The sequence below is a fragment of the Lathyrus oleraceus genome, chromosome 6 (genome assembly GCF_024323335.1).
Source record: "Lathyrus oleraceus cultivar Zhongwan6 chromosome 6, CAAS_Psat_ZW6_1.0, whole genome shotgun sequence".
In the NCBI taxonomy this organism is placed as follows: Eukaryota; Viridiplantae; Streptophyta; class Magnoliopsida; order Fabales; family Fabaceae; genus Lathyrus; species Lathyrus oleraceus.
Genome location: NC_066584.1, coordinates 392,120,622 through 392,138,576, shown reverse-complemented (window position 1 = coordinate 392,138,576; position 17,955 = coordinate 392,120,622). Strand labels below are relative to the sequence as shown.

Sequence of the window (17,955 nt, the reverse complement as noted above, 5' to 3'; positions counted from 1 at the left end):
TTGAATTTGAATTGTTGGTGTTTAAATCTTTTTGTATTCGAATCATGTGTACTTGAAGTTAAATCCTTTTGTATTCGAATTTGATTTTGATTAATAGAAGTTGTAATTTTAGGTCTCAATTATTACATGTTGTTCTTATATTCTAACATTGCTGGAATAAATAATAAAGATAACTAAGAGTTTTGCAAACAAATGCATCCATACATGCATTCATACATTTTCAAAAAAAAAAAGAGTCTCACTCCGCCCTTTCTTCCACTAGAGTTTCACGCTGAATTTTCAACACCAGTATAATACTCGCGCCAGAGCAAGACAGGGAATGGCTGAACAAGAACAAGAGAGCACCCGAGTTAGAGCTGAACTAGACGAAATCAAAGGAGGCATGTCCCAGATGCGAGAGATGCTGCAAGCTTTAACCTTCAGGTTCGAAATTCCACAAGCGACCGTGATTTCAGAGACCACGGGCCCAGCAGTGGAAGTCCCACCTCAGAGGATGTTATCCTCAACCCTTCCTCCGTATGGGCTACCTTATGACTTCGTCCCCCGAGCGGAGGTGGTGCACGAAATGGGGCAATCTGTCCAACAAGCCGTGCCATTACCGGTTTACACCGAAGCACGTCCAGTCATCCATACTGTGGTTCCACCAGCCACCTATGCTAGGCATGTTCCACATTATGAAGATCAAAACCACATGTATCAGACTGTTGACTCAACTGTTGCTGGTGACGAAGTAAGGTTTGAGGACTTCAGGGAGGTAAAGGAGAACATGCAGCTCCTCGAGAAGAAGTTCCGAGATTTGGAAGGAGACCACATCTTTGGATTTGCTGCCAAAGAAATGTGCCTTGTATCCGGGTTGGTGATTCCAGCAAAATTCAAAACTCCGGACTTCGACAAATACAAGGGGCACACTTGTCCAAAAAGCCATCTCATCATGTATTACCGCAAAATGGCTGCACACGTGGAGGACGACAAGCTGATGATCCACTGTTTTCAGGACAGCTTGAGTGGGGCTCCTTCCAAATGGTACCTAAGTCTGGATCAGAATAGGATCAGGTGTTTCCAAGACCTGTCAGACGCGTTCATAAAGCACTATAAGAATAACATGGATATGGCGCCTGACAAAAGACAGTTGCAGAGCATGTTTCAGCATGATAAGGAGTCCCTCAAGGAGTATGCTCAAAGATGGAGGGAACTGGCTTCTCAGGTTGAACCACCTCTTGCTGAAAAAGAATTGGCCGAATTGTTTATCGACACTGTCCAACCCCAATTCTACGAGAAGATGGTTGGAAGTGCTTCTTTGGGATTCTCCGAGCTTGTTGCTATAGGAGCTCGCGTTGAATATGGTGTAAGGAATGGCAAACTAGCGGCTGTAGCTGGAACTTCAAATGCCAATCAAAAGAAGTTCTCTGGAGGGTTTCCTAGGAAGAAGGAAGGGGAAACAAATGTTGTGACTGATGGTCAAGGAAGAGTTCCTCCAAGAAGGAGACCACAACAATATCCACCTCAGCAGTATGTTCAACAACCAATTCCCTATCAACAACCCATGTATCCCGTCCAGTATGCTCCGCAACCATACGTGGCTGCTGTGACGCCTGCGTTCAATCAACAGCCTGCTCAGGCTTATCAAGCGCCTCCGGTCTATCGACCATCTCCAGTTCAACAGCGTGCTGCGGCTCCTCCAGCTTATCAACAAGCACCAGCAGCTCCTGTTTATCAACAACCGAGAGCTCAAGCACCGAGGCAAAATGCTCAAAACCAAAATAGGAGACTAGGGGAGAGGGCGACCTTCAATCCAATCCCAATATCGTATACTGAGCTTTATCCCTCCTTGTTGCAAAAGGGTTTGGTGGTTCCCAGACCTATGGGACCTCCACCTGATCGTCTACCTCCATGGTACAACCCTAATGCACACTGTCCTTTTCATGAAGGTGCCCCCGGGCATGACCTAGAGGGTTGTTACGCTCTAAAGCATAGGGTTCGGGAATTGATTGAGAGCAAGATCTTGTCTTTTAAGGACATGGGGCCGAATGTGAAGAACAATCCTCTTCCTCCCCATGGAGATCCCACGGTAAATGCCATTGAAGATGCCTCTGCTGGTGTTACGGTTGATAAGGTGGATGATGTGAAGACTCCTTTGGTAGCATTCCATGCCCGATTGGTGGAAGCTGGCCTGGTTAATGTTGATCATGACAACTGCGAAGAGTGTGCCACATACCCAAAGGGATGTCAGGTGGTACGAGACAACATTCAAGATCTGATGGATAAAGGAGTGCTTCAAATATCCAGTGTTATGAAGAACGAAGACGTGTTGGTAATTGAACCTTGTTTCAATTTACCCGAACCAGTGGAAATCCCTTACTATAGTAGAAGGGTGGCGCCTGAGAATAGTCATCTGTCGCCTGTTGAAATATGTATGCCCGCACCTTTTCCGTATGAGAGCACCAAGGCCGTGCCTTGGAAATATGAGATTACTGTTGTGGATAAGGTTGTTGAAGGAAGTTCAGACGCTGAGGTGACAGAAGTTGTAAGTGAAGACGTCACCAATATTGCAGGAATAAGCAGAACGACCCGTAGTGGTCGAATCTATACGCCCGAATTCAATGTGACTCCTCAAAGGCCGACCAAGGAATCAACAGTTGTAACTCCTGCTAAAGAACCCGAAGTGGTCCAATCCGAAGATGCTGTTGAATTCTTGAAGTTGATCAAGAAAAGTGACTACAAGGTTGTGGACCAGTTGCATCAAACACCGTCTAAGATCTCTATTTTGTCTTTGTTATTGAACTCCCAAGCCCATAGGGAAGCTCTGTTGAAGGTGCTTGCTCAAGCTCATGTAACACAAAGCATAACAGTTGACCAATTTGATGGAGTAGTTGCAAACATCACAACTTGCAATACTTTGAGCTTCAGTGGAGAGGAATTACCTGAGGATGGACAAAATCATAATCGTGCCCTCCATATCTCGGTAAAGTGCAAAGATGATGCTTTGGCAAGAGCTTTGGTTGATATCGGATCTTCTCTGAATGTTATGCCAAAGAGAACACTCGCCAAGTTATCTTATCAAGGACCAACTATGAAGCCTAGTGCCTTGGTAGTAAAAGCTTTCGATGGTTCCAGGAGAACCGTGATTGGAGAGGTGGAACTGCCCATATTGATTGGCCCTCATGTATTCCCGATTAATTTCCAAGTCATGGATATTAATCCAGCATATAGCTGCTTATTAGGGCGTCCCTGGATTCATGCTGTAGGGGCAGTTACCTCTACCTTACACCAAAAGATGAAGTTTGTGGTGGACAATCAACTAATCATCATTTCTGGAGAAGAGGACTTTGTGGTCAGTCACCTTTCATCCTTCAGATACATTGAGGCTGATGAGGACGCTTTGGAAACTTCTTTCCAAGCTCTTGAAATAGCCAATGCCACTTTTGTGGAAATGAAGGACCCTGTTGGGAAAGCTTGTTCATCTTTCGCTTCTCTGAAAAGCGCAAAGTCTAGCATCGAAGGAGGAAACCCTGAAGGTTGGGGTCAACTTATTGATATTCGTGAGAAGCATGATCGCTTTGGTTTGGGATATGTGCCTTCCGCTGCGAAAGGAGCCCGAGTCCCTACAAAGGACAACACCCGAAGCATCCAGGAAGTATTCCTCAGCACAGGATTCATCCATGGAGATCAAGTCAATGCCATTGAAGACAACACCGAAAATGAAGATGAGCCATGTTTGGTTTACCGGTGTGAGACAACTTTGAACAACTGGAAGGCGGTTGAGATCCCCGAAATATTTTCTTTGTCAAAGTAATAATTGTTGTCTTTTTCCTTTCAAATCATTAGCTCTGCCCAAGGCTAATGGATCATGTTGTAGGGCCCCTTTTCATTTTTCAAATAATCATTATCAATGAATGAAAGGCATTTTGTTAAATTCTTCTTATTCATTTATTTTGCTTTCTCTTAAGAAAATGGCAATCTTTTCAAAAACAAAAAAAAAAATTCATTTATGCATCTTTTATTTTTACTTTTTCTAAAAGAAATCAATCATTCAAACATGCAGAATAAACGATAACCCCGTTGAATCCAATGACTTTACTACCTCTCATAACTTTGACTCTCCTGTCTACCAAGCGGAAGAGGAGGGTGAAGAAGATTGTTACATCCCCGACGAACTGGCAAGGCTGCTCGAGCACGAGTCCAAAGCCCTTCAGCCACATGAAGAACTGGTGGAAACAATCAACCTTAGCACAGAGGAAGAGAAGAAAGAAGTCAAAATCGGCACCACGCTTGAAGCAAGCATCAGAGAGAGATTGGTCAAGCTGCTACAAGAATATGTGGATGTATTTGCATGGTCATACCAGGATATGCCAGGTCTAGACACTGACATCGTTGAGCACAAGCTCCCGCTTCAGCCAGAATTCCCGCCAGTAAAACAAAAGCTCCGAAGAACAAGACCAGATATGGCTCTGAAGATTCGTGAAGAAGTCAAACGACAATTTGACGCTGGTTTTCTCACAGTGGCGAAGTACCCACATTGGGTAGCTAATATTGTACCTGTGCCCAAAAAGGATGGAAAGGTGAGGATGTGCGTTGACTATAGGGATCTGAACAGAGCTAGTCCAAAAGACGATTTCCCCCTACCACACATTGATACTCTGGTAGATAACACTGCAAGATTTGTTGTCTTCTCCTTTATGGACGGTTTTTCGGGATACAATCAAATCAAGATGGCTCTAGATGACATGGAGAAGACCACTTTTATTACCCCTTGGGGCACTTTTTGCTATAAGGTAATGCCTTTCGGTCTCAAAAATGCTGGGGCAACTTACCAAAGAGCTATGGTCACTCTCTTCCATGATTTGATGCACAAGGAGATAGAGGTCTATGTTGATGACATGATCGCTAAATCTCAGAATGAAGAAGATCATATGAGCCATCTGAAGAAGCTGTTTGAACGCCTTAGAAAGTTTAGATTACGATTAAACCCTGCAAAATGCACATTCGGTGTCCGTTCAGGGAAGTTGCTTGGTTTCATCGTTAGTCAACGAGGAATTGAGGTAGACCCTGACAAGGTCCGAGCTATACAAGAAATGCCTGCTCCACGCACCGAGCGAGAGGTCAGAGGTTTCCTTGGACATTTAAATTACATCTCAAGGTTTATCTCACACATGACGGCCACGTGTGAGCCTATATTCAAACTGCTTCGAAAAGATCAAGCTGTTGAATGGAATTCTGATTGTCAAAATGCTTTTGAGAAGATTCGTCAATACTTTCAAGAGCCTCCTATTTTAATTCCACCTGTCCCAGGAAAGCCATTAATCATGTATATGACTGTGCTTGAAGGGTCAATGGGATGCGTGCTGGGGCAACATGACGAAACTGGTCGGAAAGAAGATGCTATTTACTATCTGAGTAAAAAGTTTACCGATTGTGAAAGTCGATATTCGCTTTTGGAGAAAACTTGTTGCGCGCTAGCATGGGCTGCTCGTCGTTTAAGGCAGTACATGATTTGCCATACCACTTTGTTGATCTCGAAGATGGATCCAATAAAGTATATCTTTGAGAAGCCGACCTTGACTGGAAGACTTGCCCGTTGGCAGATGCTCTTGTCAGAGTACGACATCCAGTACGTAACCCAGAAGGTAATCAAGGGGAGTGTTTTAGCAGAATATCTTGCTCACCAACCAGTTGAAGACTATCAGCCGTTGAAGTTTGATTTCCCCGATGAGGATATAATGGTGATAAAGGATTGTGAGATCCCAGGCCCAGATGAAGGACCAGAACCAGGATCTCGATGGAAGCTCGCGTTCGATGGTTCCTCCAATTACAGTGGTCATGGTGTGGGAGCCGTTTTGATGAATCCAAATGGTGGCTTTACCCCTTTTACAGCAAGGTTATGCTTTGATTGTACGAATAATGTCGCAGAGTATGAAGCTTTTATCCTTGGTCTTGAAGCTGCAATCGATCTCCGAATCAAGATCCTTGAGGTGTATGGAGATTCAGCCTTGGTAATCTATCAAGTCAAAGGAGAATGGGAAACTCGTGATGCGAAGCTGATCCCGTATCGCGCTCATGTTGTGAAGATGATAGAATACTTCAACGATATCACTTTCCATCACATCCCAAGAGTAGAAAATCAAGTGGTTGACGCTTTGGCAACATTAGCATCAATGTACCAAGTCAGATTCCATAATGAAGCTCCACTTATTCGAATCGAGCGAAGAGATGAGCCTGCTTACTGTCAACTGATTGAAGAAGAAACTGATGGTAAACCATGGTTTCATGACATCAAGCGATATCTTCTAAGTCAAGAGTATCCAGAAGATGCTACATTGTTGGATAAGAAAACTCTGAGGAGATTATCGTCCAAATTCTTTTTGAGCAATGATGTGCTTTACAAGAGAAACCATGACATGGTTCTGCTCAGATGCGTGGATAGACACGAAGCAGACATGTTAATCAAGGAAATTCATGAAGGATCCTTTGGGACCCATGCCAATGGACATGCCATGGCCAAGAAGATTTTGAGAGCTGGCTATTATTGGTTGACCATGGAGTCTGATTGTTTCAGCTATGCAAGAAAATGTCATAAATGCCAAATTTATGCTGATAAGGTGCATGTGCCGCCAACACTACTGAATGTTTTGACATCACCTTGGCCTTTCTCAATGTGGGGCATCGACATGATTGATGCTATAGAGCCTAAAGCTTCCAATGGTCACCGATTCATCCTGGTTGCCATTGATTACTTTACTAAATGGGTGAAGGCTGCTTCCTACACCAATGTGACGAGACATGTGGTTGCTCGCTTTATCAAGAAGGAGATTATCTGCCGCTACGGAATCCCAAGCAAGATCATCACCGACAACGATTCAAACTTGAACAATAAGACAATGACAGAATTATGTGAGAGTTTCAAGATTGACCACCATAATTCTTCTCCATACCGTCCAAAGATGAACGGTGCTGTTGAAGCTGCCAATAAAAATATCAAGAAGATCCTGCAAAAGATGGTGAAAACTTATAAGGATTGGCACGAGATGTTACCCTTTGCTTTGCATGGATACCGGACCTCAGTCCGCACTTCAACAGGGGTAACCCCATTCTCCTTAGTGTATGGGATGGACGCAGTTCTCCCAGTCGAAGTAGAGATACCTTCAATGAGAATATTAATGGAGGCCAAGCTGGATGAAGCTGAATGGATCCAAAACAACTATGATCAACTTAATCTCATTGATGAGAAGCAGATGACCGCACTGTGCCATGGACAATTGTACCAGCAACGAATCAAGAAGGCATTTGAAAAAAAGGTCCGTCCTCGAGAGTTCAAGGAAGGAGATCTCGTGCTCAAGAAGATCTTGCCAGTACACAAAGATTCACGTGGGAAGTGGACTCCCAACTATGAAGGCCCATACGTTGTAAAGAGAGCGTACTCTAGAGGTGCTCTATTTCTCACAACTATGGATGGCGAAGAGCTCATTCATCCTGTGAACTCTGATGCAGTCAAAAGATACTATGCCTGACAAATCCCGGTGGACTAAAAACCCGAAAGGGCGGTCCAGGAAAAAGTTAGGGTTTTTTTTTTATTTAAAAAATGGTAGCTCGCTAAGTTGAAAACCCGAAAGGGCGACTTAGGCAAAAAGGAGCGTCCCGGTGGATTGAAAACCCGAAAGGGCGATCCAGGCAAAAATTAGGGACAAAAGGCATAGACTGCATTGGTTCATCACTGATCAACACAGAAGAGCTAAAAATGGAAGATCAATCTAGTTACTCCCTTCAGAAGCGAGGTCTCGTGGAGTCATTGTTATTAGGGATAGTAGTAGTCATTGTGATTCAATGTAAACCTTTCCCTATTGCCATTTTCAAATTTGTAACATTCCATGGAGCTACGCCATTTGCGTGCTACCATTCTTGAATAAATACAAGTTTGCCCATCAAATTCTATCATTTGCTGTTTTTCTCTGATTTTCTTTGTTATGCAAAATGTCATTTATTTGTTAATAATGAAATTTTGAACTCAAAAAAGAATTTTTCAACATATTGAGAAACACAATTTTTGCTTTGACATGTGGAAATATTAAAAGGAAATCTTTCGTCTTTCCCCGCAAGTCTCAAGTTGCAAGACGCCCCTTGGATGATCAACATCTATCTCCAGAGAGCACAAATTTATCATTCTCTGGAAGGATTATTGGGCCAGTTGTAACTGTTCCGCTTGATAGAGCCTCCTTTGATGCATTTACTCACTCCTTTGGTCGAGTTATTGGTGTTGAGGATTCAGTACCTCCATAAAGCTTTCCCTAATTTTTAGTCTGTATATTATCAGCATTTGCATTTCATGATCATTCATACATCATGCATATAAGCAAAATCCAAATCATGCATAGCCGAAATATACTTCGTGCTCATTTTACATTGGCCTAGGTCTTGTAGTTGATCCTATATCCTTTGACCTCTAATTCTAGTTTGTCTTTGGTGCCCTTAAACCAACATCCAGTTTTCGCAGTCATTTTCAAAGTCCAATTGTTGTTGACAAACTCCGTTAAAAGTTGGTTGCAGTCCATTACTTACGGTTAAAAGTCCAATTGTTGTTGGCACGTATAGAAAGTTTAATTACCCTATCTTTCCTGATGGTTCCGTGAAAGTCATGTATGACTTATCATCTTGAGGAGTTTCCAGAAGCTTGGAGGTTCTTTGTGTTAGAAAACTTCAATGATGTTCCTTTGTATGTTTTCCAATATTCTCAGGTCATGTATGAACCTATTGATAAAACTCCCTTTGATTTTTTCCAAGTGATGTCAAGTCACGTATGAACCTGTTAATTGAATACTCTTTGAATAGTCAAGTGTTGTCAGGTCATGTATGAACCTGTTGTTGAAAATTCTTTGAACGTTCCTGTTTTGTCAGGTCATGTATGAACCTGCTGTTCAGCTTTTATTTCAGTATTACCAGGTCATGTAAGAACCTGTTGCTGAACCTTTTGTTCCAATGTTGTCAAGTCATGTATGAACTTGATGTGGAAGTTTTCTCAAAAGGTTCAAGTTTGTCATCAGGTCATGTATGAACCTGTTGATATACTCTTTTCGAATTTTTCTGAGTTTGTTAGGTCATGTCTGAACCTGCTGTCAGAAAATTCTTTGATTGCCCCAGCATTGTGAGGCCATGTATGAACCCGTTGCTGTTGAGCCTTTATTCCAATACTACTAGGTCATGTATGAACCTATTTTGGAAGAATCTTTTTCTTTGATTATTCCCGTGTCGTCAAGTCATGTATGAACTTGTCGTGGAAATTTTCTCAAAGTATTCAAGTTTGTCATCAGGTCATGTATGAACTTGTTGATACACTCTTTTTGAATTTCTCTGAGTGTGTTAGGTCATGTCTGAACCTGCTGCCAGAAATTCTTGATATTCCCCAGCATTGTCAGGTCATGTATGAACCCGTTGTTGTTAAGCTTTTATTCCAGTATTACCAGGTCATGTTTGAACCTGTTTTCAAGAATCTTTTCCTTTGATTATTCCAGTGTTGTCAGGTCATGTATGAACCTGTTGCTGAACGTTTTGTTCCAATGTTGTCAAGTGATGTATGAACTTGTTGTGGAAATTTTCTCAAAATGTGCAAGTGGGTCATCAGGTCATGTATGAACTTGTTGATATACTCTTTTTGAATTTTTCTGAGTTTGTCAAGTCATGTATGAACCTGCTGTTGAGCTTTTATTCCTGTATTACTAGGTCATGTCTGAACCTATTTTGAAGAATCTTTTCCAGTATTGTCAGGTCATGTATGAACCTGTTGCTGAACCTTTTGTTCTAATGTTTCAGGTCATGTATGAACCTGTTGTAGAAAGTTTTCTTATTCGGTGTAGTAAGTCATGTGTGAACTTTCTACCAAAACCTCTTATATTCTAAGTGTCGTTCATCGAATTTCACTTTGAGTACTCTCTAGTGTGTGTCTAATTCTCCAACAACATTGTTTTCCCCAGCGAGTTGGTTTTTACCCTTTTGTCTGTTTCCCTCTAGACCATCAGCATTCCCCACAGATTGGTCTGTCTAGTAGCATCTCTGTATCCCTAACAGATAAATTCCAAAATAAAAAGAGTCCTGCATCCATGCATGTCATATCATATCATTTTCATTTTTCAGGTTCATAATCTGGGTCTCCATGGTATTTAACCATCCCCCACTGCGATCCGATGAAAAATGCTATATCTAGAATTTCAGAACCTCTTTATAAAATACTGACAAAAGGCCAATAATATTTGCAAAAGGCAAATAAAGAAGGAACACTTTAAGGGAAACCTAATGAGGGTATCAAATGGAAAGCAGACTCGGTGGGGATGAATGAGGTAAGATATTATGAATTTCCAGATATTTTCTGAAAAGGTTTGCGACGAGCAAACATGGTGGTAAATTGGTGGATACTTGTAACATGGCAACAGTTCCATTATAAGATATATGATCTTTTACAGAGAGAAATCATCTTCAACTCGACAATTGGTAAAAAAATGTTTGTTGGGGGAGAAATTATTGATGTCAGTATGGTATTGGACTATCATTAATTCAGGGTTGGAAAGAAAGCATCAATAGAGACAAGTATTGGATGGTAGGAAAGAAAAAGTTAACACGGACGAGCATTGGAAATCAATAAGAACGAGTATTGAAAGATGAGATCTACGCGGAAGAATTTTGGGGATAAAAAATTAGTCAAAACAGGCGAGTGATAGGAAAACAAAATCAATAAGGATGAGTATTGAAAAGGTAAGATTAACACCGACGAGTGTTGGAAATCAAAGATCAACACAGACGAGTGTTGGAAATCAATACGAACGTGTATTGAGAAGGTAATATCAACACGAACGAGTGTTGGAAATCAAAGATTAACACGGACGAGTGTTGGAAATCAATACGGGAGGGTAATAAAAAGGTAAGATTAACAGAGAAGGGTGTTGGAAATCAATTCAAACGAGTATTGAAAAGGTAAGATCAACACAAACGAGTGTTGGAAATCAAAGATCAACACAGACGAGTGTTGGATATCAATACAGACGGGTATTGAAAAGGTATGATTAACATTGATAAGTGTTGGAAATCAAAGATCAAAACGAACGAGTGTCATACCCCAATTTTGGACCTGAATTTTTTTCCCCATCATCACTCGTTTGCATTCTTTCTTCATGACCATTCCACCTGGTCATGATACTATCCAAAAGAAAAATGTTTGTTGTTAGACTCGCTACCACGACCAGTCCATGTTTGTCTTTTGGACTTTGTTTCTTGATTTTTGGTATAAGATGATTAATCTCCTTGGCCATGCGAGATTTGAAAACTCTTTCATTTGTTAGAATCAAGTGAACCTCATGTTTCATCTTCCATTCCAATTTCATCGAAGTGATTATTCATCCCGCCTTGTCACATTACCAGTTCTCACTTTTCTTTCAAATAAATTATGTGTCAAGTGCAAAATATTTTATTTTTGGGTCATCATGCATATTCATTTTCTCATTCATTCATAATTCAAAGAAATTCCAAACATATCTCTTCATACACATTTATATTCTCCATTTCACATTCAAGATTCTACATTTCATGTTCAAAATTTTCATTACATTGGAAATTTTTTCATTAATATTCAAGAATTTCCACATACTCATTCATAGTTAGATCGCTTCAGTCATTCATTCAATCATAATCACCCATGTACATGGCATATGAATAACTTATAATCAAAAAGCATCTCATCACATGAATACTTGAATTTTTCTAAGATGCAAAGAGAGGTCTTTGTCTTGCTACAAGAAACACTAGTTTTCATTCATTGCAAATCATAAGATTATCCAAAAAAAAAAACACATAATTTACAAAGAACACGATTTGCATCAATGATAAGTTGAAAGGATAAAGCATCGGAAGTCACAAGCGAGAAGAGACGACGATGTTGGGCCTCAAGTTCAGCCCGAATTTCTAGTTGCCATTTCAAAATTCCATGGTTCTCGTTTTGCTTTAGCCAACACCTTCACCGTTTCAACATTGGACACTTCTTTAAAATGATATTAGAACAGGGATAGTTAGCTCTTTGATCGCTGAAAATCCTTAAACCTGATACTGAGCTTGCTGATTTTATTCAAAATGAGTGTAGTAAGAGTTCTTGGCAGGGGATTATTATTAGGTTGTGGCCTAATACTAAGTATGTGGATGTTATCGTGACAGGAACAATATCACAGTATATTCCTATTTTTGGGTCATTATAGCAATTGTTTACCACTTGTTTGCACTATGTATGCTTCCAGTGAATGTTACTTTGGTGTCAATCTCAACCGTCTTTGTAAACCTAGTGAAGTTTCTTATACACTTATTCCCACCATGTGTTACTATGAGTTTTTGCCCGTTAATAAAACCGATGGTGTCGTTGGTTCTCTTCACACACCTAGATCCCATAACAAGAAAGAACAGAAAGAGCTCGTTGAACTTGTTGATGTCAAACTCGGTCAAGAGCATGAACTTGTTATCACTACTTATGCCGGACTATACCGTTATAGAGTTGGTGATGTGCTGAAGGTAGCTGGATTCAAGAGCAAAGCACCACAATTCAACTTTGTATGCAGAAAACATATTGAGCATTGACACAGACGAAACCGACAAGGTTGAGCTTTAGAATGTGATGGCAAATGTTGTGACACATTTAGTACTATTCGGCGCAACGGTGTCGGAATACACAAACTACAGCAGCAACAGCAAATGATGGTGCATAACCTGAATGGAGATCAAAATCCAGTGCAAGTTGCTGCCATGCGAATTGCATCCAGCAACTGTATGTTTTTATTTGATACACAAGAATCCTGTAACAAATCCATAACAAAATCATAGCAACACCAACCAAATCATGATCGAAAAAGGCTTTGTAATAATTGATGTTTTATTTGAAACTCTTACCAAATTTCACTGCTGGAACTAGATGGGCAATTGTTATGTCTTGTGGAGTTGGATTCTCAAACCAGTTTAAGGGAACAAATTTTGGTTTTAATACAATTTGTAAGGTGAATTCTCAACTCCTCAATAGTGTCAGCACCAGACAACCCTCCATTTTGTGATACCAAAGGTTTTGATAGCTGCTGTAGCAACCACTCAATGTTGTGAAATCTGCAAGTGCAATTACAGAAAAAAAAGTGATTTGAAAATAAGACATGACAGTGGACATCAAAGAGTTTCCTCCACACCGGCTAGATGAAATAAGACGATTAAGTGAAGACTACAAAAAGAAAGAGAACAACAACAAAATACAGTATCGCTTCAATTTTGCAGTTTCATAGTAATTCTCGCCAAAAAATCCAAACTGTCACCTCAAAACTTTTGTATACTCTTCTCAATTTCACACTTCCAGGAACGGCATGTGTCTCAGTTGCTTGGTACAGAATCTTGTGAATGTGTATCAATATTCCGAAGAGGCTAAGCACTTTCAACTTCTTCATCTCTTCACAAAACAACATCCATGACATCTGCAGCATCACTTGATAATTCTCTATCGGACATGTGCCGTTCTCCTCCAAGGCCCTTACCATATGATGCAGATCCTCTAAACTCAGCAGACAAATGGAATGAATGTGCTCGAGAAGATGAATTGAAGATATACCGTTCTAAGTCTGCATCAAGAGCTTCCATCAGCAAAACATACACCTGGAGTTGGGCTTGTTTACACGTCATCATCAGAAGAAGAGGATATATGTTCAACTTGCCTTGAAGAATACACTGAAGAGAATCCCAAGATAATGACAAAATGCTCTCATCATTTTCACCTTAGCTGCATCTATGAATGGATGGAGAGAAGTGACAACCGTTCAGTTTGTGGAAAGGAGATGGAATTCGATGAGACAATATACTCTTGATAATCTGGAGGTGGATAAAGGTAACATCTGAAGATAGTAGTCAGGCTGCAGTGAAAAGAAAAATCTCTAGGAATCAGAGAGAATTTGAATTTGAAGTCAGTATTCTAGGAATAATTCAACACAAAAATACCGTGTATCCCGTGCTTGGGATGAATCTACTGATCTAGAAACTATTAACACGCAGCAAGTTCATTCAAGCACTTCTGAAAATGCCATGAATTTGTCTTCGGATGTTCATGGTTTGCCCGAAGCTTCGGTATCGAATGCTGAGATCAAGCCAAACAATTCACCTTATCATAATGGTGTTGAACATGTCCATGCTGCATACCTCAAACCTGCGGGTTTTGTCTCCAAACAAGAAAAACAAAATGCGCGTCAGTTCAATAATAATAATCAGACCACGCTACGAAACCGTTATTATCATGTCAAGTTTGGAACATAAGGAAGCAAGCTACTGTTAGAAAGTTCTTTGAATAAAACAAAGACAGAAAGAAAGGTTCTCACTTTGTTTCCAACTGGAGATGATTGAGTTTGGATAACAATTATACATATTGATCTGGTTTGTCTCATTAGTTGCATCGGGCCTTCAATTGTCTTGAGTTAATGTTAGGTCATTGCTGGTGTATTTAATGTTTGGTCAGGTTCTTAGTTGTTAATTTGTGTTAGGCTCATTGGTTATCTCGGTGTTAATGATACTAATTGGTATTGGAGTCTATATTTAAAGTTAAACTATGCAGATCCAAAAGCTCTTCCGGTCTTTTATGAAGTCCTATAAAATAGAAAATTCCTTCTACAATTACCCTGTTCGTGGCAGTCTATGTATTCTGCATCGGCTTCTGGTGACTGACATTCATCATGATGTCACTTATGGGAGAGGTTATGCTTCTGCCTGTCTTTGAATCAGTAGTTGTGTTGTGTGGTATTTAAGGCCTCCTCTATGTTGTTTTATCCCATGGATGTCTGGTAGTTTGGCTGCACCACGATTGTAATTCAGAGTATTACGGTTTGGGAAATTTTGAATTGGTATTCATGGCAGAGTTGTAAAAGTTGCAAGCTGGGTACTTATCTCTACAGAAGGATATTACCTCGGTAGATACTAAGAGAAGCATATCTGATTGGCACATATGATTATGAATTCTTCCAAATTTGGGAGCCTCTATTGTGAAGGACTTGTCTCTTGTGTCCCGTCGTGTCCTATAGAGGTGAGTTGTACATTGTTTGATTCTATAGAAAAGGCCAAGAGCTTTCAGATGTCCTCTCTCTCGACGAGGCCACACCAGAACCGTGTCAAAATAGTTTATGCGATATCGCGCCGACACCAATTTAACCCAAAAACAAATCATGTCGCTTGCAAACCTCAGCTGAAATTCAACCCGGTGACGTATGTCCTGCAAGTATCAGCAACAGATGAAATTAACACGACCATGTACCATTAATTCAAGAAAATCGGATACTCAAGTGGTTTCACAATAGTGATTTACCTGTGGTAAAAAGTTAGGATGAGAGTTGAGGGGGGACCACCAAGTTAGGATGAAGACAAAATCTCCAAGCATCCTCCGTACGAAGGCTCCACTACACAGCGGAAAACGCAGCAGAGGAAAGAGGGGGGTCCTGTATAAAAAGCCATTACTATTCACGAAACCCTAATTTTTTGGAGGAGAGAGCGGCGAGAAAAAAAACCCTAATCAACGAAGGTGAAGGAGGAAAAGTATGAAGAACTCTATACCTTTTACTGCCGTCGGACGAAGCTCGCATTGGAGGTGAAGGGGGAGCGCGAACCGACCATTAAGAGGGTGTTTGGAAGACAAACCCGGGCGTTACTTTCTCAACCTCAGTTTGGATCCATTTGTGACAGGTAAGTCACCTCCTCGAATCATTGCTTCCATTTTCTATTTGATCTCGACCGGATTGTTTCTTTCCTTGACCATGGAGTAGGGTTTCATGTTGATTGCTTACTGTTATGTTTGGATTGTTGTCCATCTTGATGGGATACGCGACGACTTTGAGTCGCTTACTGTTCGTCAATGAATGACTTTCCCTTTCGTGAAGTTGGGTCTCTCGTGAGGGAGGGGGATGAGTTTTGTTGGGTTTTATTGATCTTTGCTCGTGCTTTCAAGTTTTATGTTTGTTTCTGTTTTGTTTTCTTCCGTTGGAATCATTTTGTTTTAACCGAGGTGTTGACCTTTCATTCCAGCTGTTTCTCATTAACAACTAGTAACTAGCCATAAATTCCAGCAACTCTCCTGATTCCAACCCCACAGCCATGCGGCTAGGGTTGTCCTTTTTTGAAATTTTTTAGGGACTTGGCATTTGGGCCAGCCTAGAAGCGTATCCCAACCGACCTAAGCCCATGTGGTGCAAGGGTATTATGGGCTTGTTTCTAAAGCCAAAATCCAGTGGACCATATTTGCTTTTTATTTTTATTTTTTTCGTTTAGTTGGTTTCCACCCTCATTTTGGTATTTGTTGGTCTTAAGCCTAGCAACAGGAAGCTTGTGGTTCAGTGGAGAGGGAGATTAGCTCACCTTCTCCTTGGTCCTGGGTTCGATACCCAGGTGTGTTGTGTTGGTTTTTCGGCATTTTTGATTTTCTCATATTTTTTTTAATTCTCACATTTAATTACTACTTAATTAACATGTTTCTATTGTTTATTCATTTTTATTTTTAATATAACTTAGGTGATTATTCTTTCTTTGGGATTTATGTGAATTATTTATTTTTATGTGTGAGGTATGTTTCGAGCCCATTTCCATACCCTTGTAAGTCGATTGCTTTTAAGCATCGCCATCAACCTCACATGGCTTACTCTTGGGCCTTCTTACAATGAGCTCTTAAGCAACATCAACTTAACTTTCAATAATTTCAAACCTCGGTACTTTAATTGTTTTAATTTAATATTCAAATCATTTTCTAAATAAAACGTGAAGAAAAAGATTACCTGGACGGAATGTCCAGTCGTAATCCCGAATATTAGGCTCAAGCTGTAAGAGCTTGTAAGCCATAAATATTCGTCTTCTCTCCAAAATAGTTATGAATATCTAAACCATTTTCTTAATAAAGTTGGAAGAAAAAGATTACCTGGATGGAATGTTCAGTCGTAATCCCGAATATTAGTCTCAAGCTGTAAGAGCTTGCAGGCCGTTAATATTCGTCTTCTCTTTAACACTCAAATATTCAAATCATTTTCTAAATAAAACGTGAAGAAAAAGATTATCCTGGAGAGAATATCCATTCATAATCCCGAATATTAGGCTCAAGCTGTAAGAGCTTGCAAGCCGTTAATATTCGTCTTCTCTTTAACACTCAAATATTCAAATCATTTTCTAAATAAAGTTGGAAGAAAAAGATTACCTGGATGGAATGTCCAGTCGTAATCCCGAATATTAGGCTCAAGCTGTAAGACCTTGCAAGCCGTTAATATTCGTCTTCTCTTTCACACTCCAAGATTCAAAACCTCTTCTTAATAAAGTTGGAAGAAAAAGATTACCTGGAGGGAATATCCAGTCGTAATCCCGAATATTAGGCTCAAGCTGTAAGAGCTTGCAAGCCATAAATATTCGTCTTCCCTCTAAAACATTCATAAATATTCGAATCATTTTCTTAGCAATATTGGAAAGAAACAGACTGCCTGGGTGGAATGTCCAGACGTAGTCCCGAGTATTAGACCCAAGCTGTAAGAGCTTGTAGGTCACAAGTACTCGTCTTTCAAACTTCAAAATACCTAATTCCTACCTTAATACTTTGCCAATAAAGATGGAAATGGAACATGGTGTATACCGTGCACTCCTGAGGCTAGGATTCAAGATGTATATCTCGCTCATCCAAGTTCTCGCCATCACTCAAAATACATCCAACCAATCAAACTCTTTTCTCGCCGTCGTGCGATTGATCTCTTAAACCTTTTCACAAACGAAAGGTACTTTGTTTCAAAACAATGCAAGGCAATGTTTCTCCACCTGTTTTGGGTAGTCCAACAATGTTTTCGTCGATTTGACACAAAGTAGCTTTCGCTAAAATCGACCAACAAACAAACATTTTTCTACCCAGAACTACGTAAGCCTTGATTTCTCTTTTGAGATACGTAGGAGCAGGATTTTTAA

At 40.4% G+C, this 17,955-nt stretch overlaps 2 pseudogenes; both read left to right on the top strand.

Moving 5' to 3' along the window:
- Window positions 1-319: 319 nt before the first annotated feature.
- Window positions 320-12,628, top strand: LOC127095813 (uncharacterized; annotated as a pseudogene).
- Window positions 12,629-13,361: 733 nt separating this feature from the next.
- Window positions 13,362-13,856, top strand: LOC127096883 (E3 ubiquitin-protein ligase At3g02290-like; annotated as a pseudogene).
- Window positions 13,857-17,955: the final 4,099 nt, after the last annotated feature.